The 22,257-nt window shown below is 40.3% G+C and overlaps 1 protein-coding gene across 1 annotated transcript in view; it reads left to right on the forward strand.

Moving 5' to 3' along the window:
* KCNH8 (potassium voltage-gated channel subfamily H member 8) overlaps positions 1 to 22,257 on the forward strand; it is a 534,349-nt gene that overhangs the window by 27,223 nt on the left and 484,869 nt on the right. The gene's annotated exons all lie outside the window — the stretch shown is intronic.

Here is a 22,257-nt window from a genome sequence, read left to right on the forward strand (position 1 = left end):
TATTCTATTGTTTGTGTTCCCTTTATTTTTTGAGTAGTGTATATTGCAATCATCATAGTATATAGCACTGTGTACTTACAATTGCTCATTTTGCCTTTCTACCCAGTTAATTCTTCTCTTTTCCTTTAGGTCTATGACATCACATGATTAAAATTTGACTAGCTGAATCTTTATAAGCTCTATTTAGAAACAGGTGGTAAATTTTCCCTGTATGAGTCGTCAGTCACGGCAAAAGTCCCTGACAGGGGGAGGAGGGGAGCTGCCAGGTCAGGAGTTAAAGAGGGGAATGATATTTGCAGGGAAAAGAAACTTCCTGTTTCTATATAGAGTAGAAAAAAAGAGAAGAATTATCTGGGTAGAAAGGCAAAATGAACAATTTGTAAGCACACAACACTGTATAATATGATTATTGCAATGTACTTAGAGGATAAAAACTTTGATAGGAGTGTTTCTTTAAGAATAGGGACAAATTACATATTGCTGTGTAACACTTAGGCAGCATATGTATAGATGAGGCAGTCCGAAGGGGCACTGACTCTCTGAAAGTAGCTGTCTTTCATACATTGGGTCCGTGTATAGTGCATGCTGGACTATTTCCTCTGTTATACTGCCTTTTGTGTGGTATAGTTTAGACCAATGTCTCATCTCCAACAGATAATGTCTTCAGGTGGGAAAGCTGTTTCCCTGCAAGATTAACTCTTGAGTGTTATCCATGTTTTTCATGGATAGCACTCATACGTATGACAGTTTATGAAGTAGTTGACATGTCCGATATTTTTTCTTGGACCAAGCATGGAGACTTGTCTTATATTGATCCGAGTGAAAAATTAAAGGGAATCTGTCACCCTTTTTTTGGCCTTTCAGCTGCCGGCATAGACCTGAAAGAGAAGAAAAACACGTTATATTATACTCATCGAAGTGGGCGGTCCAGTCCGATGGGTGTCGCCGTCCCATCCGGCACCTCCCTTCTTCATTTGATGACGTCCTCTTCTCCCGTCCTGTAATAGCTCCGGCGCAAGCGCACTGTTTTGCCCTGTTGAGGGCAGAGCAGAGTACTGCAGTGCGCAGGCGTCAGGAGAGGTCTGGCGCCTGCGCAGTGCAGAATTCTGCTCTGCCCTCAACAGGGCAGAGCAATGCACCTGCGCCGGAGCCATTTCAGGACGGGAGAAGAGGACGTCATCGCATGAAGAAGGGAAGCGTCGGACCGGACCGCAACACCCATCGGACCGGACCGCCCACCTCGGTGAGTATAATATAACGTGTTTTTCTTCTCTTTCAAGTTACATCGGGGGCTTATCTACAGCATTACAGAATGCTGTAGATAAGCCCCCGATGTCTATGCCGGAAGCTAATAGGGCAAAAAAAGGGTGACAGATTCCCTTTAAACTCGCCAATGCAAGTCTATGGATCTGTGAAAAAATCAGACAGCACTCAGATGCCATCTATGCACTGTCCTTTTTCATCGACTGTTTGATAAGAGAAACTTGTGATACATATACCATTATTTCTTTCATAAAAAAACTGATGAAACTGTGACCAAACTTTGATGACAAAAACTGATGTACTGACCAAACTCTCATGACACTGATCAGAAATACTGACAAAACTCTTACCATTTTTTGCTTATAAGAAAAATGACTGATATCTGAATGAACCCTAAGTGATTGTGCAGGAAAACAGTGGAAGGCCATATGCACATGTTCAGTATTTGGTCAGTATTTTATGTAACTATTTGTAAACCAAAACCAGGAGTGGGTGAAAAATGTTTGAAGTGGTGCTCATGTTTCTATTAAAGTTTTCCTTTGACTTTTCCACTCCTGATTTTGGCTTACAAATACTAATGTAAAATACTGACCAAATACTGAACATGTGAACATGGTCGAGAGACCACAGCGGCACAGGGCTCCCACAGTTTCAAGTGGCTGCATGACCTCTTGAATGTATCAGCCACACTAAGAAAATTTGACTACCGCTAAAGTCCAATTTAAAAAAATCACATCCTATTGATCTTATTTTTCTTATTTTACTCTATTGCAGTATAATAACAATATGTGTCTTCATTATAAGTGATCCACAGTGGCAGAAGTTCCTTCTGGAAACCACATATTTTTCTTCTACTCTATGTTTTATTGAAAGATATTCATGATCTTTCACAACTGCTTGTGGCTATCCTTTAATAACTGCTGAGATGTCTCTTTATGGCGACCATTAAGGTTTTTTATTTCAGAAGCAATGTAAAAAGAAAAAGAACAGCGGCAATAAAGAAGTCCCACTGTAAAATACAAATGTGAAGGTATGACAGAGGGAACAAATATATAGTATTTCACTGCCTCCGCTTTCTAAATTGTTATATACAGAACACTCAGTGCTGTGTATCCAGTAGAGAAATATAGCCATGTCAAAGCTTCTATTAGTACTGGCAATTACATGATTGCCCAGAGACTAGCGACATGAAAGTGTTGCTGACTGCTGAGTCCTAATATTCATGTAAAAACTCATGTTATCGGGTGTTCTGGGTGTTCTATGACCTACTTTTACCTGACATGTCTTTGGTTAGAGGGGAATACAGTAATTTTAAAAGAAATTATGAAATTATGTGATTTCCTGAACATCTGTTACCAACCGTGGATGCAATGTAATAAAAATAAAATACAGATAATAAAAACAGCAAAAACAAAAAAGAATGCAAAATCATAGGGCTTTAAAAAAGGGAGTTTGGCGGCAAGAAATTACCATTTAAACCAAGCCAAAGCGCTCGGTGCACATTGGTGTGGCCAAATAATTCAGTATACCATCTCACCTACTTGTCTCCCATCTACCCCCATCCTTTTCTGGCTCCAGTAAAGTCAGAGCTGTCAATCAAGAAAAGGGCATGACTGGTGGAAATAGATGCAAATCAAGAAAGTGGAAGGGCGCATTCAACTGGATGCTCTTAGTACCCATGATTGATTTGAACAGCATTTTGTGCAGACAGACTCCCTTTATTCCTCATTCACACATCAGTATTTTTGATCAGTATTTCATCAGTATTTGCATGCCAAAACCAGGAGTGTCTCCAAAAGACAGAACAGGTGTCAGTCTTTCACTTATAGTTTTTCTCTGTAAGGTCCACTCCTGGTTTTGGCATACAAACACTGATGAAAAATACTGACCAAATACTGACGTGTGAATGAGGCCTTACTGACCCAAATATGTGTCATATACCAAAATAAACTAAAAAAAGCCTTTTCTAGGATGCATTTTTTTAAATTACGGTTTATTTTTTTCTGTCAAGTAAATCATAATTATGCACCCATGTATTAAAATATGTCAGGTTTAAATTCAGAAAATATCTTCAGAAAAAGTAATAGAACTGTCGAAAGCAACCAATCAGGTCACATATTGTTTTTTTTTAAGTTTGAAAATTGCAAACAGAAACAACAAATGAAAATATGTCACACCTTGGGAAAATACAGGAAAAAAAACAGGAAAACTGTGCGTGCCTTTTGCACAAATATAATATTTTGTGCATGTTTGTCTACTGTGGCATGCTCAGAATTATTACTGTCATTTTTCTTTTTTGACTACAGTGGAACAAACCTGATTAAAACTGTCAGATGTAATTAGGGCATTTTTGTCAGGTAATTACAATTACACAACTAGTTGTATGTTTTATAACAGTCCTTCCCTTGGTTTTACTTATTAAAGCACTGTGTTCCACAACAATTTATTTGTGCTGATTTAAAAATAAATTTAATCGGGCATTCATGAAGTTCTAATTTCCCGAGCATAATCATAAAGTTTGATTTACATTGCTTATACAGAATATATTGGATGTAATTGTGATTTGGAGATTAAAAAATATATGTACAGTGCACACATGTACAGCTCGTGAAATAAGTATTGAACACGTCACCATTTTTCTAAGTGAATACATTTCTAAAGGTGCTATTGACATCAAATTCTCACCAGATGTTGGAAATAACCCATCCAATCCAGGCAAAGAAATCAGACCATAACTATCCATCAATTAAGAGATGTGTAGACCAACTAGCCAGACAAAAGCAAGGAGCTCCTTCTCTCCACTACTAACCAAGCGACATTGTGAACAAGACACAGGAAGGATCAAAACATTTAACATTATCATTGCTGCATCCCTGCAAATTGATGTCGACTGACATATTTACTGCACATTTGTATTTGAAACAAATAAAACAGTGTTTCCAAGGTGAAGCAAAGAGTGTGCAATGAATTTCTCTATATATAACAATGACAAATGATAGTAACATAGCGTGTAGGTCAGCTCACCAATATACTCCAGCCTAAATCCTGGAACTCCGTCCTGATCCTCACGTGACCAGAAATGAATGAAAGAAAAATAGTTTTATCTTTCTAATAAAACTTTAAAAGTATATTCTGTATTGCAAAAATGCTAAGATGGCATGGCACTAGGGCTGATGAACCTAATACATATTGACAAAAAAAGGAGAGAAAAGGCAACGCCTTTCGGCTGTGACAAAGGGCAGTTTCACACGTCCAGATAATTCCGGTACAGGAAAAAACGGTACTGGAGCTATCCGTGTCTGTGTGTCCGTGTGCATACGTATGCCATCCTTGTGACATCCGTGTGCTATCTGTATGTCCGTGTGTACCATCCGTGTGCTGACTGTGTGCTGTCCGTATGCTGTCCGTGTGTCCGTGTCCGTGTTTTTGAAAAATTATTTTCAATGTTAACCCTTTGACTTTTAAAAGCGCACACGGATCGCACACGGACAGCACACGGACAGCATCTGTGTGCGATACATGTTTACACGGACCCATTGACTTGTATGGGTCCGTGTGATCCGTGCTGTTGCACAAAAACGGACATGTCAGCGTGTTTTGCACACGGACACATGGTCCGTGAAAACACGCTGACATCTGCATAGACACATTCATTCGAATGTGTCTACGTGTGTCAGTGTCTCCGGTACGTGAGAAAACTGTCACTACACGTACCTGAGACACTGACGTGTGAAACTGCCCAAAGACCACAGTTGCGGTTGAAACACGTTGACTCTACTCTCCATTTTTTTTCAGTATGTACAGTATTATCTTTATTAGCCCTAGTGCTGTGATATTTTAGCATTTTTTGCTATAAAGAATATACTTTTTTAAATTTTATATTGAAGCTGGAATTATTTTTCTTTCAATCAATGAGAAATGACACAGGAAAAAAATATTGAACACACTTAATGAAATTTATTTAATACTTTGGATAAAAGCCATTATTGGGGATAACAGCTTCAAGAAGCCTTCTGTGTGAGGAAACTAGTCATATGCATTGCTCAGGTGGGATTTTTGCCCATTTTTCTACACAATCTTCAAATCTTGAGGGTCCCTTGGGCTCTGTCTATGAACCTTGAACTTTAATTCCTTTCATACATTTTCTATTGGATTCAGGTCAGATGATTAGCTGGGCCATTCTTGCAGCTTTATTTTCTTTTTCTAAAACCAATTGAGTTTCCTTGGCTACGTGTTTGGGATTATCGTCTGTCTGAAATGTCCACCTTCATTTCATCTTCATCCTCCTGGTAGACGGTAGAAGATTTTTAGCAAGAATGTCTAGGTACATTTGTCCATTCATCTTTACTTCAATTATATGAAGTTTGCTAGTGCCATATGCTGAAAAGCAGCCCCACACTGTGATGTTCCTATCTCCAAACTTCACTGTTGGTATGGTGTTTTTTTGGGGTGATATGTAGTGCCTTTTGACCTCCTAACATGATGTGTATTATGGCATCTAAAGAGTTCAATTTTGATCTTATCTGATCTAACTGTATTCTCCCAGTATTTCACCGGCTTGTCTAAATGTTGTTGAAGAAATTTTTAAAGCATTTGAGCATGCTTTTTGTTCATCAATGGAGTCTTGTATAGTGACTAGAGAAGGGCAAACCCAAACAGTAGTTTGGGGTCCGTACCGAACAGTTACTGTTCGGGCACGGACCCCAAACAGGGTATTCACCAGGAAGTCCATGTTACTGTTTGGGTTCGGCCTCCAAATACCAGGTGTTTCTCATGCTGTCATCTGCATGACAGCGTGAGAAACACCGATGGCTCTGATCGGCGGTAAGATCGTTACCACCGGTTAGAGAGCCGAGACTCCATCACTGTCAGACGACAGCATGAGCCTGCAGCTGTGACCGAATGTAAAAAATTTATCTCCACTCACAGGCATAGGCTGATGAGACTACTACTCACATCAGACTATGCCTGCTGCCGTTAATAACAGCAAGAGAAGGTGCGGCTGATGTGTGTATTCATCTGCTAGCACCTGCACTATAAATAAATTTAAAAAAATGACTTGGGTTCCCCTGTATTTTGCTAGACACGCAAAACTGACTACTGCTGGCTGCAACCCTCAGCTGTCAGCTTTAGCAAGGCTGGTTATATAGAATAGAAGTATCCCCATATGTTTTTTTTTAATTATTTAAATTTACACAGAACAAGTGGCAAGTGGGAAGAGCCAGGGAAAGTGCCAGAATTGGAGTATCTAATAGATGCACCTTTTCTGGGTAAGCTGCAGGCTGCAATTTTTAGACTGGGGGCAATATCCTTAGCCCCTTACCAGCCTGAGAATACCAGCCCCCAGCTGTCTGCTTTAGCTTGGCTGGTTGTCAAAAATTTGGGAGACCCCAAGCTGACAGCTGAGACAGTAGGCAAGCTTTCTACCTCCGGTCACAGCTGCGGGCTCACGCTGTCATCTGACAGCGAGGAAGCTGCGTCATTCTAACCAGTGGTAATGATCTTACCACCAATCAGAGGCAGTATTTGCTGTGCTGTCATTCACATGACAGCTCGGCAAACACTGAATGTTCAGGCCCCCCTTTCATGTGAATGGGGTTCGGGTTCAGGTACTGTTCTGGTACCCGAACCAAACTTCTTTTAACTGTTCGGCCTAAGCCGCTGGACCCAAACATCCAAGTGTTCTCTCATCACCAATAGTGAGCATGCATACAAGCAATGGATATTGACTGCATTACTTAGGTTTGTATAAAACAATTTTACCTTCTGATTCCTGGTGTTTCAGTAGCTCTCCACATGTGGTCCTTGGCTATTGGACAACTCTTCTGATAATTCTTTTCAATCCGCTCTATGAAGTCTTGCTAGGAGCACCTGATCATGGCCTGTTTATGATAAAATTATGTTCTTTCCAGTTCTGGATCATGGCCCCAAGAGTGCTCAGCTGGACCTTCAGTAAAGTAGAAATTCTTTTGTAACCAATTTCTTCAGTATATTTTGCAACAATAAGGTTGTGAAAGTCTTTAGACTGCTCACTGGTTTTATCCATCCTGAGATATTTCTTGTGTGGCACCTTACTAATGAGACATCTTTTATAGGTCATCAATTAAACCAGTTGATATTATTTTTTCACCAAGTGGCAGGATTGCTTTCTAATTACTGATAGATTTCAGCTGGTGTCATGACTTTCTAATGTCTTTTTGTACTTTTCTTTGTTTTTGTGTTCAATACTTTTTACTTGTCATTTCTTATTATACATAACATAATTTATGGACATTTCTGGTTTGATTTCATCGCCTGTGTGGATTGGATGGGTTGTTACCGACGCCTGGTGAGAATTTCATGTCAATAGCACCTTTAGAAATATATTTACTTAAAAAATTGGTGATGTGTTCAAAACTTATTTCACCTGCTGTAGACAAAAAATTGGAAAAACTTCTAATGGTATTAAAAATGCAAAAAGTGAGCAGATAATACATTGTAAGTTCTTTAAAAGGGCTATTCACATTTTTATTATTTTAATACACTGCAGAAAATGTTAGAAAATTGAAAACAAATATTTACCTATTCTTTCCCCAACAGATCCAGAGCTGACTCCAGCAGTCTGCACCTTTTTTGTTTGCAAGTGGCTAAGACATGACTTGCATTATGCTTGTGAACAAAGATTCAGAGGACCCTTACAGTGCCAGTTCTGGTTCTTTTGAATGCCTATAGTTTGTTTCTTTGTCTTCAACATTTGCAGCTACTTATTTTTTATGTTGATTATTTCTTAAGTTGAACCACTTTAACAAGGAATTGTTATCACCAGCTGGTAACATTAATAAGAAGCAAGCACAAGTCACAGTATGTTCATTAATGTTTGATATACGTAGGACTTCTGACTGTATACTATTGACCTCACTCATAAAACTTCACACTATATAATGTAGCTATAAAATCCTACTTGAAATAATAATCCAACTAATCTGGATCTCCTCTGCTATAAGAGGCTGACTGTAAAGTTGTAAACAACAGTATAGCCTTTTAATCTAAACTTTTTCAATATAACTATAGCTTTTCAATCTAATTGGACCTTCACCCTATATCAGTGGTCTACGTTTAATCTATTGATCAAGTCCATCAAGTCTATCAAATTTAACATTTTATAGAAGTCTTATTTGATCTAAAAGAAGGCACAAAACATCTTTAAGTGGCTTAGACAAATTTGCCATGAACTAGAAAAATTCCTTCCTGACTTCTACTGAATTTAGATAAAATTCCTTGATCTGCATTACATCCTGAACTCACAATTACTATTGGTAGAGATGAGTGAGTCAAATTAATAAAAATTAAATTCATATATTTTAAGGAATTCTCTAAACTCGGAAAATTCGAATGATTTGCAATTTGCTTAGAAAGAATTGCCTAAAATGGCTTTTGCCATTTTATGCATCAGCCAGAGATCACATAACTTCTGGCAGGTTTCCCCATAATGTCTGACGTCTATCACATCACATGGTATAGTACAGACCATCTTGACAGGTCATCATCTCCTGCACAAAAGCAAAGGAATGAAATGCAGAAGCAGATTTGTGGTAAATCGAGATAATGAGAAAACGTAACAACTCACATTTAACCATCAAGTTAGGGGAGGAAAGCCATAAAGCTCAGAAAAAACTGTACAGATGGAGTATGTGACAGCACATTAGAAGATTAGATTAGTGGGTAAGATGAGAATAGTATTACATACAATTCTGGCACCCTTGAAATTGTTTCAGAAAATGAAGTATTTTTTCCAGAAAATTATTGCAGTTACACATATTTTGTTTTACACATGTTTCTTTCCTTTGTGTGTATTAAAACAACACAAAAATTGAGAAAGAAAGTAAATTGGACATAATTTCACACAAAAACCCCCAAATGGGCCAGACAAAGTTGTTCGCACCTTTCAAACATGTGATGCCCATTCAAACTCACCTGTGAAAAGTAATATGTGTGAGCAATATGAAAATCGTACCTGAAATCAGATAAAATGGAGAGAAGTTGTGTGTCTGTAACCATGGTGAGCAGAAAGATGAGAAGAGAACTGTCTGGGGACTTGAGAACCAAAATTGTTAAAAAATATCAACAATCTCAAGGTTACAAATCCATGTCCAGAGATCTTGATGTTCTTGATGGAAACCCATGGTACATTAGCTAATCTTCCTGGACATGGATGGCAGAGGAAAATTGATGAAAGCTTACAATGTAGGATAGTCCATCTATTTATATAATTGCCTTGTCATGTTTTCATTTCCTGTTCTGTCTTGATGTCACCGTATCCCAGAATTCCAAGTGGAGAAAGTTCACCGACCGCTATATTGGGACACCCAAGTTATGATTGTCTCAATATGGAAACTGCTGCTGGTACCAACCTATTGCACGGTACCAGCAGGGGAACACTGTCGCACCACACACACACTCTATCCACCATATGCACCACACACACACACTCACACACTCACATGTTCTCACATTCTCACACTCACACTCACGCAGCCCCTTGTGTGGTACCACCAGCAGAACACCGTCGCACTGTGCCTGCGCGAATTTCGTGCAGGTGCAGGAAATCATTCAGCTGATCACGGAGGTAGATGCGTGATATATCTACAGGCAGAAGAAGCCAGTCACATTAAAGCGGTTTTCCCATGAACGAAAGTTCATTTTAAAAATTGTCTGTGTCTGACAGTGTACGGAGCATACCACAATATTTTTCCTCACAAAATGTATCCTCTGTGATCTGCTGTAATGTCAGTAATGTCTTTTGCTTTCTTCCCTGCCTTGGAGCTGTGATATGTTCTGTACATGGTCAGACAAAGACAATTTTTAAAATTAACTTTTGTTCATGGGAAAACCCCTTTAAATAGAAATTCCTCCTGACATGCTGTTCACTGACTGTTTAGTGATGGGGTACACAGGTCAAACAAGAGATGACATGAGAGGAGAAGACAGCAGACAGGAGAGAGAGAAAGTGCACAGGGGTGAGACAGACAGAGCACAGGGAAAGACAGCTCAAACAGGACAGCACATGAGAGAAGAAAACAGCACAAGAAGGAGACAGCAGACAAGGGGGATAGCACTTGGGGTAGACAGGTGAAAGAGGAGAGCACATGGGGAAAGAGAGAGTGTCTAGGTTGGTGAGCACATGGGGGGAGAAATTCTCAACGCTGCAAAACCTGCCCCTATCGTGACATTACCATCCTCCCGATGAGATAGCATTGGGCCTCCTTCTGGTATTGTGTCTAAGCAGCACTAATCACATTCCAAAATAATTCAAGCTGTCCTGCAAGCTCAGGAGGCTTCAGTGACAGCACAAACTATCTGTCAGCATTTGAATGAAATGAAAAGCTGTGACCCCACTGCTGACAGATACATTAAAAAAGCTAGACTGAAGTTTGCCAAAATGTATGTAAACAAAAATCCTTCTGGGAAAGCATCTTATGGACAGATGAGACCAAGACGGAGCTTTTTGGTAAAGCACATTATTCTACTGTTTGCCAAAAAAAGAATGAGGCCTACAAAGAAAAGAACACAGTACCTACAGGCAAATATGGTAGAATTTCAAAGAGATTTTGGGGTTGTTTTGTTGCCTCTGGCAATAGATGCCTTGGCTATATGCAAGGCATCATGAAATCTAAAGATTTCCAAAGGATTTTGGGTCGCAATGTAGTGCCCAGTGTCAGAAAGCTGGGTTTGTGTCCTAGGTCATGAGTCTTACAGTAGGAAAATGACCCCAAATATACTTCAAGAAACACAGAAATGGATGGAAACAAAGTGCTGGAGAGTTCTGAAGTGGCCAGCAATCAGTCTGGAGCTAAATCCCATTGAACAACTTTGGAGAGATCTTAAAATTGCTTTTGGGAGAAGGCGCCATTAAATATGAGACACCTGAAGCAGTTAGCGTGGCCCAAAATTCCAGTTGAGAGGTGTAAGAAGCTTGCTGATGGTTATAGGAAGCGATTGCAGTTTTGCACCATTTTTACCCATTTCCCTGTGTGAAAATGTAAAATTTGAAATCTGAGGCTGAAACAATTTTTTTGTGGTAAAAATGTAATTATTTTTTCTTCACTCCCCAATGGTATAAAATACTGTGACCCTTTTGTACTGTCAGTATAATCACTGCACCCCTAGATGAATTCATTGAGAGGTGTTGTTTGTAAAATGTGGTCACTTAGGGGGTCTCTGCTGTTCTGGAACCCCAGGGGCTCTGCCAATGTGACTTGGCCCCCTTAAACCAGTGCAGCAAATCTGCATTGTAATATAGCACTCCTTCCCTTTTGAGCTTTGCACTGTGCGTCAGAAGTAGTTTTCGACCACTTATGGGGTATTGATGTACTCAGGAGAAATTGCATAACAAATTGTACTCTTCATTTTCAACAATTACCCCTTTTGAAAATTGCAAACTTGGAGTCAAAGCAACATATTAGTTGAAAAATAGTAATATTTCATGTGTTCAGCCAATTTTATAGAAATTTATGAATCACCTGAGGGTTAAAAATACTCACTGCTCCCCTAAATGAATTGCTTTAGAGGGATAGTTTACAAAATGGGATCACCTGTAGGAGTTTCTGATGTTTTGGCATGTCAGGAGCTCTCCAAATGTGACATGGTATCCACAACATTTTCTAGCCAAGATAACCCTCATTCCCTTTCCAAGTAGTAATTTTCCAACAAATATGGGGTACCTGCATAGTTTGGAAAAATTGCACGACATATTTTGGCATCCATTTTCTCCTGTTAAATGATAAAAAAATTGGTGCTAAAATAACAGTAGTTTTCCTCCACATTTGTGGTATTGGTGTACTCAGGAGAAATTGCACAACAAATTTAAGGGTCCATTTTTTCTTGCTACCCTTGTGAAAATAAAAAAAAATTGAGGCTGAAATAACATTTTGTTGAAAAAATGTGTATTTTAACTTTCATGGCTCAACATTATAAAATTTTATGAAGCCCCTGAGGGGTCAAGGTGTTCACCACACTTTTAGATAAATTCTATGTGGGGGGTCTAGTTTCTAAAATGGGGTCATTTCTGGGTGTTTCCACTATTTAGACACCTCAGGGGTTCTGCAAATGCATCATGGCGTTGGCTATTGATTGAAGCCTATTTTGTATTTCAAAAGTCAAATGGTGCTCCTTCCCTTATGAGCCCTGCCGTGAGCCCAAACAGTAGTTTTCCATCACTAATGGGATATTGGGGTACTGAGGATAAATTGCACAACAGGTTTTATGGTGCATTTTCTCCTGTTATCCTTGCGAAAATGAAAAATTTGGCACTAAAGTAAATTTTTTTTAAAAAGTTAAATGTTTTTTTCCTTCTACATTCCATCAATTCCTGTTAAGCACCTGAAGGGTTAATAAACTTCTTGAATGTGGTGTTGAACACCTTGAGGGATGCTCTTTTTAGATTGGTGTCACTTTTGGATATTTTCTGTCATATAGGCCCCTCAAAGGCAATTCAAATGTGATGTGGTCCCTAAAAAAATGGTTTTGCAAATTTTATGGAAAAATGAGAAATCGCTGGTCAACTTTTAACCCTTATAACTTCCTAACAAAAAAAATGTTTAAAAAATTATGCTGATGTAAAGTAGACATGTGGGAAATGTTATTTATTAACTATTTTGTGTGACATAACTGTCTGGTTTAAGGGCATGAAGATAATAATTTTGAAAATTGTGAAATTTTCAAAGTTTTGCCAAATTTCCACTATTTTCAATTTTGCCACTATCATAAAGTACAAGATGTCACAAAAAACATTCTTAGAATCACTGAGATTAATTGAAGCGTTCCAGAGATATAACCTCATAAAATGACAGTGGTCAGAATTGTAAAAATTGGCCCGGTCCCGAAGGCAAAAATAGGCTCTGACACCAAAGGGTTCAGTTGAGGGTGCTAACAATTTTGTCCAGCCCATTTTTGGAGTTTTGTGTTAAATTATGTACAAAGTACCTTTTTATTTTAACCTAAAAATGACCTTTTTTAAAACAAGCATTTCAGAGCTGAAACATTCTGGAAAATGTAATATTGTTGCCTAGCATTTATACAGCATATGAATAGATAGTATAGATGAGGCAGTCAAAAGAGGAACCAGTTCTGCACGTGTGGCTGTCTTTAATATATTGGGTGCATCTCTGGTGTGTGTTAGATTCTTTCCTTTGTTACACTGCCTCTTGTGTTGTATACTTTAGACCAGCATTTCTCATTTCCAGTCCTCACTGCTCCTCAACCAATCAAGTTTTCAGGATTTTCTTAGTATTGCACTGGAGATGGAGCTATTATCTAGACATCAGAAATTGCCACATTTTCTCTCTATAGGATATCCACAAATCATGACCTGAAGGGGAGGTGGTCTCTTGAGGAGCAGAGTTGAGAAACTCTGCTTCAGAGCACCATCTCATGCCTAAATACTAGTGCAGTAATAAATTTTATACATCTGTTACGAAGGTGGTTGTGGAACTAATGTGTTGCAGTCTTGAGAAAGCCTGGAGGGATGCAACTAAGTGAACACCTGATTCTTCAATATAGCCCCTGATTCTGTGGTTAGAATTGAACCCAGGTGGATAAAAATGCTAATCTGAAATGGACCCTTGGAGCAGCAGCTGACCCCCAGCACAGGAATGGGAAACTTATAACTAGGTAGCAAAATATAGACTGATAACTAAAATTACTAAGGCACCGTCCAATAAAGAAGGGTGCCTTCAATATCAGATGTCTCCCAACAATTGATTGGGGACATCTTTTGCGGCGCACAAACTGGCCCTTTAAGAGACTGTGTGCAGGTCCAGGGAGAAAACAAACGCAGAGGGAGCACATACAGGTAAGAAAACACGAAGATGTCCCTGCATGGGGAAGAAAGGAGACACGTGAAGGGATGCACGCTAACACCTATTCTTTTTTGGCACAAATTATTTTTAAACGTGTATAGAATAATTAGCTATAAAAAACAAAATTCTGGCAAAACAGTAAAAGTAAATCTGCACCAATATCTTGCTGATTTTATGCCTGGATAAAAATAAAAATCAAAAACTCAGTAGACTTCAAGCTACCAAAATTTATGGAGAAATTCTAGCGATCCAACAATTTCTGTTGCTTAGCAACATATCTGCTGAATAAACATTTCAGCCTCATAAAAAATTACAAAAAGACAACAACTATACAATGTGTACATACATTTATATATATTGTGGTGTGAAAAAGTGTTTGCCCTTCTTCCTGATTTCCAATAGGCAGATCCTATTTAAGTGATTTCTTGATTTATAACAGGTGTGGCAGTAATCAGGCCTGGGTGTGGCTAGGAAATTTGAACTCCGCTTCCCAAAGATGTGATAAACCACAGTTAATTTATGTTTTAAGTGGGTAGGGGGCAATCACTTTTGAAAACATATGGCTCTGTCGGTTTGGATTTCTTTTTCGCTTAATAATAAAAACCTTTATATAAAAAATGCTTTTTGTGTTTACTTGTGTTATCTTTGTCTAATATTTAAATTTATTATATAATTTAAAACATTTAAGTGTGACAAACATGCAAAAGAATAGGAAATCAAGAAGGGGCAAAAACTTTTTCACACAACTATATGCATAGTTTATGCATTGTTTTTATTGAACTACTGTAGTTATATTAGCTGTTTATAGATATGAAAGGTCAGCAGTATTATTTCCTCAATATCTTGTTGTATGCTGACTTCACAATTATAATATGGTATGGTATTTAATGGTAACATTTCGGCCTGTGGCGCAGGCCATTACATGACTAGCAACAGAACCTGCTAATTATACCGATGGTGAAAATTATCTTTATGGTTAGTGTAATTCTCTTGCTATCCAAACCTTTACATTGTAGCCTCAATAAACATATATGTTAGATTTATTATAATTACCATTCACATTATTTTTACTTAAACATTTAAGCCAATTATGTAATTTAATTCTGAACTTGCTTAAAATGTCTACGGTTGACTAATTATATCTGGAGCTGTATGGTAGCTCTGTATTGGTCTTCTGAGCCAATGATGATGAGTTTACCTTTCCAGGTCAATTAAACTACTGAGGGATAAGTTAGAATATTTTAGACCACCTATGGAGCTGCTACCAAAAAATCTAATAATATGAAGCTCTAGCTTGGCAACAATTTATTGAATATGCTAGGAAATCATTTTGATAGCAATTCCATAACATATTTTTGGAAATTGTCTTTTTAATTTCCTCATATTCGTGGCTGCTTTGCTGCAGATCAGTTGTTATGTTCTGTTTCCTAATAATCTGTAGCCAATAATCTATCAACAGGACACACAGTGTTTTAAATGGCTACATGTAGTTTGCTGACAGATTTCCAATTAAATTTAAATGGATTGCTAAACATTCACAAGTCCTACAAGTCTAGAGAGGTAACCTCCAAGGATACTAACTTCAGAAGTCCTGTAAGTCTACAGGAGGAACCTCCATGGATCCAAACTTCAGAAGTCCTACAAGTCTAGAGGGAGAATTTCCATGGATCCAGCATATCCCACTGATGCTTCTTTGAATTAGGTGAAGCTACTGCTATTAGAAAATACTATTGACATGAATGGGTAAATATGGTCTACAACAATGTTTATATATTTGATACATGTAATGACACAGTCAGACTGCCGTATTACTCGCATGAGGATCACATAACAATCCTTGGACTGGCTGTTGGCTCTCCTGATCATAGAGTGAGCACTGCAAAGAAATACATGCTGTCTTGCCCAGGTCAGGTGAGCCACTTGCCAGTCCGAGGATTGTGATGCAATCTTTGCATGAGTAATACTGCCGTGTGACTGTGCCCTTAAAGTACCATTGTGAAGGTTTTTCAGCAGAACATTTCCGAGAGTGTCAAACTGTCTTTGGTAGCTTCTAGAGATGGGCAAACCTGAACAGTAAAGTTCAGAGTCCATACTGAACACCTACTTTTTGGGCACAAACACCAAACACGGACTTCACTAGGAAGTCCATGTTACTGTTCAGGTTTGACCCCCCCAAACTTCAGGTGTTTGTTGTGCTGTCATGTGCATGACAGCACAGAAAACAGTGCTTCTGATCAGCAGTAAAATCATTACTGCTGGTCAGAAAGCTGCAGTTCCCATACTGTCAAATGACAACGTGAGCATGTAGCTATGATCAGAGGTATAAAGTTGAAGAGGCAACTGATGGGAGAATTCATCAGCCAGCACGCACTTGCTCTCTAAATAAATAATTAAAAGAAAAATGGCATAGGTTCCCCAGTATTTTTGATAACCAACTAGGCAAAACTGACAGTTGTGCGTTGTAACCCTCAGCTGTCAGTGATAGCAAGGCTCGTTATCAAGAAAAGAGGGGTCCCCAAGCTATTTTTTTAGTTATTTAAATAAATAATTTTTAAAAATGGTATAGGGTCCTCCATATTTTTGATAACCAGCCAAGCTAAAGCAGACAGCTTGGGACTGGTATTCTCAGGCTGATAAGGGGACATGGATAATCCCCCAGCCTAAAAATAGTAGCCCGAAGCGGCGTCAAAAAGGCACATCTGTTAGATGTGTCAAATCTAGAGCTTTGCCTTGCTCTTCCCACTTGCCCTGTAGCGGTGGCAAGTGGGGTTCACATTTGCAGGCTTTATGTCACCTTTGTATACTCACCTAACACCCATTCCATTGAATCCCTTGTCTCCTGTAATAAAACAAAAAGAAAAAAAAAATAGCCCTCACCTGTCCGTTCTGTCCCATATCATAATCCATGTCTAGGGATAAATAGTTTTCAACCAGGAGAGAGCCAAGATGCAACCATCCAAGCTGAGAACCACTGATGAATGAGCTGCTGGGAACACATCAATAGTGAGCAGTAGTGAATTCATCGAGGTTACAACAGGTCACTGAGGCCGCGTTCCCAACCGGGCCAATGAACTGCAGTGACCTCCCTCTAATGAGATCACCACTAGCACTGTGAGAAAAAGTCTCAAGGTGCAGAGGTGAGTTCACAGCAGTTCACCAGAATTTCACTGCAGTGAATTTGAACTGCGGTGAACTCGCCTCTGCATGGTGATACTTTTTCTCACTGTGCTAGAAGTAATCTCACTGGAGGGAGGTCACTGCAGATCATTTGTTCAGTTGGGACCACAGTCTCAGTGACCTGTGGTAACCTTGATGAGGTTACTGCTGCTCACTGCTCCCAGCAGCTCATTCATCAGAGGTTCTCAGCCTGGATGGTCGCATCTTGGTACCATCCAAGTTGAAAACTATTTATCCCCAGACATGGATTACGGTGTGGTATAGAACGATAGACAGGTGAGGGGTATTGTTGTTTATTATTTTTGTTTTATTACAGCAGACAAGGGATTCAATGAAATGGGTGTTAGGTGAGTATAACTTATTTTTAAATAAAAAAATAAAAGTGTGGTTTGTTTTTATTTCAAATAAAAGATTTTATTCTGGCTGTGTGTTTATTAGGATTGGCAGAATGCACCAAATTAGAAATTATAATAAAGTGCATTCGCAACCCAGGGTCCACAGTGCGGTGATGGAGAAACCGCAGCTAGCACAATGGCGGAGCAAGGCTGCGAAAAAACACTTAAAGCACACTGAGTTAAATGTCACTCAGTGTGCACAGCAAACAAAGTAACAAGCTCTGTTACACCACAGAGCGGTACTATGAAGCAAAGCAAAAAGGACTATACCGTGTTAGACTGCACAGGCGTATAGAAAAATACTAATTGGGGTCCCTATAACTTAACCCCCCATGGAAGACTAAGCTGGTCGTTGACCCTGCTCTGACACATGGTGTGCTTTAGCATACACACATGAGGACACCCAATGCAGATGTTAAGATCAAGCTAGAGTTGAGCGAAACCGGTCGGTCAAATTCATAATTCGCCGACTTTCGCTAAAGTCGGGTTTCATGAAATGAAACCCGACCATAGCGTGTGGTCGGCCATGAGGTCGGCGACCAGAGCACCAAAGTCGCGTTTCAAATGATGCTTCCAGTGCCCTTTTTCAGCCAATGATGGAGGACACACACTGTGGGCAACGCGATGACATGGTCAGCGGTCACCGCCATCTTTGAGAAGGGCATGCAAGTGATTGGCTTGCTTTGTGTGGCATCATAGGGGCTATAAAAGGGCGTGCATGCCGACCGCCATCTTACTTCTGCCGATCTTAGCATAGGAACAGGTTGCTGCTGCTGATTCTGAATAAGGGAGAGCATTAGGCAGGGAAGAAGAAAAATAAAACTGCTTCTGCTGGTAGCGATTTTCACTGTACAACACAACAGTTTGTGTGCAGTGACAGGGGAGGATATATTTTTGTGCATCAGCTCTGTTGGTTATTAGGCTGCCTTATAAGGCTCCCTGATGGCTGCATTGCTGTTTGCACACTGCTGTGCAAACTGTTTTTTAAAAGCAAAAATACTTTTCTTCCTCTTTTCAGCACAGTTACCAAGCGTTCATTTTTCCACACTTTTGTGAGCAGCAGTCCTGCTTATTAGGCAAGCCAGCTGCCATACTTGGACTGAGAGCATCATTGTCAGTGTCCTCAAATCTCTAGTGAGATCCAAATTCTCCCCAAAACTATATATACCTTGTACCTTGTCATACACCAGCCAATTTCAGCCTGTTACATTGAGGTGTAATCTATAGTGGGCCTGAGATAATAGTTCAGCCTCCTAAAATCTCTAGGGAGATTCAAATTCTCCCCAATACTATATACACCTTGTACCTTGTCATACACCAGTCAATTTCAGTCTGTTAAATGTTAAATTGAGGTGTAATCTATAGTGGGCCTGAGATAATAGTTCAGCCTCCTAAAATCTCTAGGGAGATTCAAAGTCTCCCCAATACTATATACACCTTGTACCTTGTCATACACCAGCCAATTTCAGCCTGTTAAATTGAGGTGTAATCTATAGTGGGCCAGAGATAATAGTTCAGCCTCCTAAAGTCTCTAGGGAGATTCAAATTCTCCCCAATACTACATACACCTTGTACCTTGTCATACACCAGGCAATTTCAGCCTGTTAAATTGAGGTGTAATCTATAGTGGACCAGAGATAATAGTTCAGCCTCCTAAAATCTCTAGGGAGATTCAAATTCTCCCCAATACTATATACACGTTGTACCTTCTCATACACCAGCCTATTTCAGCGTGTTACATTGAGGTGTAATCTATAGTGGGCCTGAGATAATTGTTCAGCCTCCTAAAATCTCTAGGGAGATTCAAATTCTCCCCAATACTATATACACCTTGTACCTTGTTTTACAGTACCATATAGCTGGTGGTATTTTGGGTACATTTTCCCAAAAATGAGGAAGTATGGTGGAAGAGGCCATGGAAGTGGGCGAGGGTTGCCAGCTGGTACTGGTGGTGGTGGTGGTGCATCTGCTGGTAGTGGCAAAAGCACAATAGCACCTAAGGCAGGAGGTGTTGAGCGTGCGCCATCTTCTGGCTCCACAAGACCTCGAAGGCTCCCTTTTCTGGGAGTAGGTAAACCCCTTTTAAAGCCGGAGATTCAGGAACAAGTTTAGGCTTACATTGCTGACACAGCCTCCAGCTCTATCGCCTCCTCTTCTGAAGCTTCAAAAAATAAAAGCACTGAGTCGTCAGTGGAGGCTCCTGGTCAGGAACAACACCTTTCCTTGTGTCCTTCACCCCTACCAAAAGAGAAGGATGCGGAAGGCCACACTACAGATTTCTCCATGGAGCACTTTTCACATACCATGCCTGGGTTATCAAGTCAAATCATGAATTCCCCAGTCCAAGATGAATCTGACATGGAGTGCACTGATGCACAGCCACTGCTAGATTTTTCTGCTGGTACATTAACTCAGAGCACTACATTGTCCTCGCAGTGTACTGAGTCAGAATCTGACCCTGATGAAACTCAGGTTCCCCTTCCCGCATACTATACCACCTTACATGGTGACAAAGAGGAAGGTGCAGTTGAAAGTGCAGGTTCCTTGAGCAGGTGGGGCGGCATACTCATGGGCGATGGCACTGGCACAGGGCCCCTCATAGTATGCAAAAGTGTCTCTGCCGGTGGGAGGGGGAGGGGAGGGCCCACCCGCCGTCAGACACACCGCCGTACTATGAGGGGCCCTGTGCCAGTGCCGTCGCTAACGAGTGGGCCCCCCTGCTTGATCAGGATCACAGCACTTGCAAAGTTGAAATACTTACCTCTCCCTGCTCCACCGCCGTGACGTCTTCCGCGTTTCCTGACAATGACATTCTGGTCAGAGAGCGCGATGACATCATGTCTGTACGCCCTCTGCCTAAACAGTCCAAGTGCAGAGAGATGGAAGATGGGGACGATGAGGAGTCCAGAGTACAGGGATTCCCTAGTGAGGAGACTTATTTAATTGTTTTAAAGGTTGGGAGCAATTTTTGTTGGAGCACTATACTCTGGAGAATGATATATGGGGCCCACCATACACTGGAGCATTCCAAAGGTGGAAATCACACACTGGAGCAGCATTTGCAGGGCCCATTATACACTGGAGCATTAGAAACGGGGCCCATTATATTTGGAGCATTATTTGGGCCCATAAGACAGTGGAGCTTCATCCATGGGGACCAAAATATACTGTAGCATTATGTGGAGCTCATCATACAGTGGGGCAAAAAAGTATTTAGTCAGTCAGCAATAGTGCAAGTTCCACCACTTAAAAAGATGAGAGGCGTCTGTAATTTACATCATAGGTAGACCTCAACTATGGGAGACAAACTGAGAAAAAAAAATCCAGAAAATCACATTGTCTGTTTTTTTTTCATTTTATTTGCATATTATGGTGGAAAATAAGTATTTGGTCAGAAACAAGCAATCAAGATTTCTGGCTCTCACAGACCTGTATCTTCTTCTTTAAGAGTCTCCTCTTTCCTCCACTCATTACCTGTAGTAATGGCACCTGTTTAAACTTGTTATCAGTATAAAAAGACACCTGTGCACACCCTCAAACAGTCTGACTCCAAACTCCACTATGGTGAAGACCAAAGAGCTGTCAAAGGACACCAGAAACAAAATTGTAGCCCTGCACCAGGCTGGGAAGACTGAATCTGCAATAGCCAACCAGCTTGGAGTGAAGAAATCAACTGTGGGAGCAATAATTAGAAAATGGAAGACATACAAGACCACTGATAATCTCCCTCGATCTGGTGCTCCACGCAAAATCCCACCCCGTGGGGTCAGAATGATCACAAGAACGGTGAGCAAAAATCCCAGAACCACGCGGGGGGACCTAGTGAATGAACTGCAGAGAGCTGGGACCAATGTAACAAGGCCTACCATAAGTAACACACTACGACACCATGGACTCAGATCCTGCAGTGCCAGACGTGTCCCACTGCTTAAGCCTGTACATGTCTGGGCCCGTCTGAAGTTTGCTAGAGAGCATTTGGATGATCCAGAGGAGTTTTGGGAGAATGTCCTATGGTCTGATGAAACCAAACTGGAACTGTTTGGTAGAAACACAACTTGTCGTGTTTAGAGGAAAAAGAATACTGAGTTGCATCCATCAAACACCATACCTACTGTAAAGCATGGTGGTGGAAACATCATGCTTTGGGGCTGTTTCTCTGCAAAGGGGCCAGGACGACTGATCCGGGTACATGAAAGAATGAATGGGGCCATGTATCGTGAGATTTTGAGTGCAAACCTCCTTCCATCAGCAAGGGCATTGAAGATGAAACATGGCTGGGTCTTTCAACATGACAATGATCTAAAGCACACCGCCAGGGCAACGAAGGAGTGGCTTCGTAAGAAGCATTTCAAGGTCCTGGAGTGGCCTAGCCAGTCTCCAGATCTCAACCCTATAGAAAACCTTTGGAGGGAGTTGAAAGTCCGTGTTGCCAAGCGAAAAGCCAAAAACATCACTGCTCTTGAGGAGATCTGCATGGAGGAATGGGCCAACATACCAACAACAGTGTGTAGCAACCTTGTGAAGACTTACAGAAAACGTTTGACCTCTGTCATTGCCAACAAAGGATATATCACAAAGTATTGAGA

This window comes from Dendrobates tinctorius, unplaced genomic scaffold, assembly GCF_039654945.1.
Source record: "Dendrobates tinctorius isolate UK_male_01 unplaced genomic scaffold, ASM3965494v1 ptg000005l, whole genome shotgun sequence".
In the NCBI taxonomy this organism is placed as follows: Eukaryota; Metazoa; Chordata; class Amphibia; order Anura; family Dendrobatidae; genus Dendrobates; species Dendrobates tinctorius.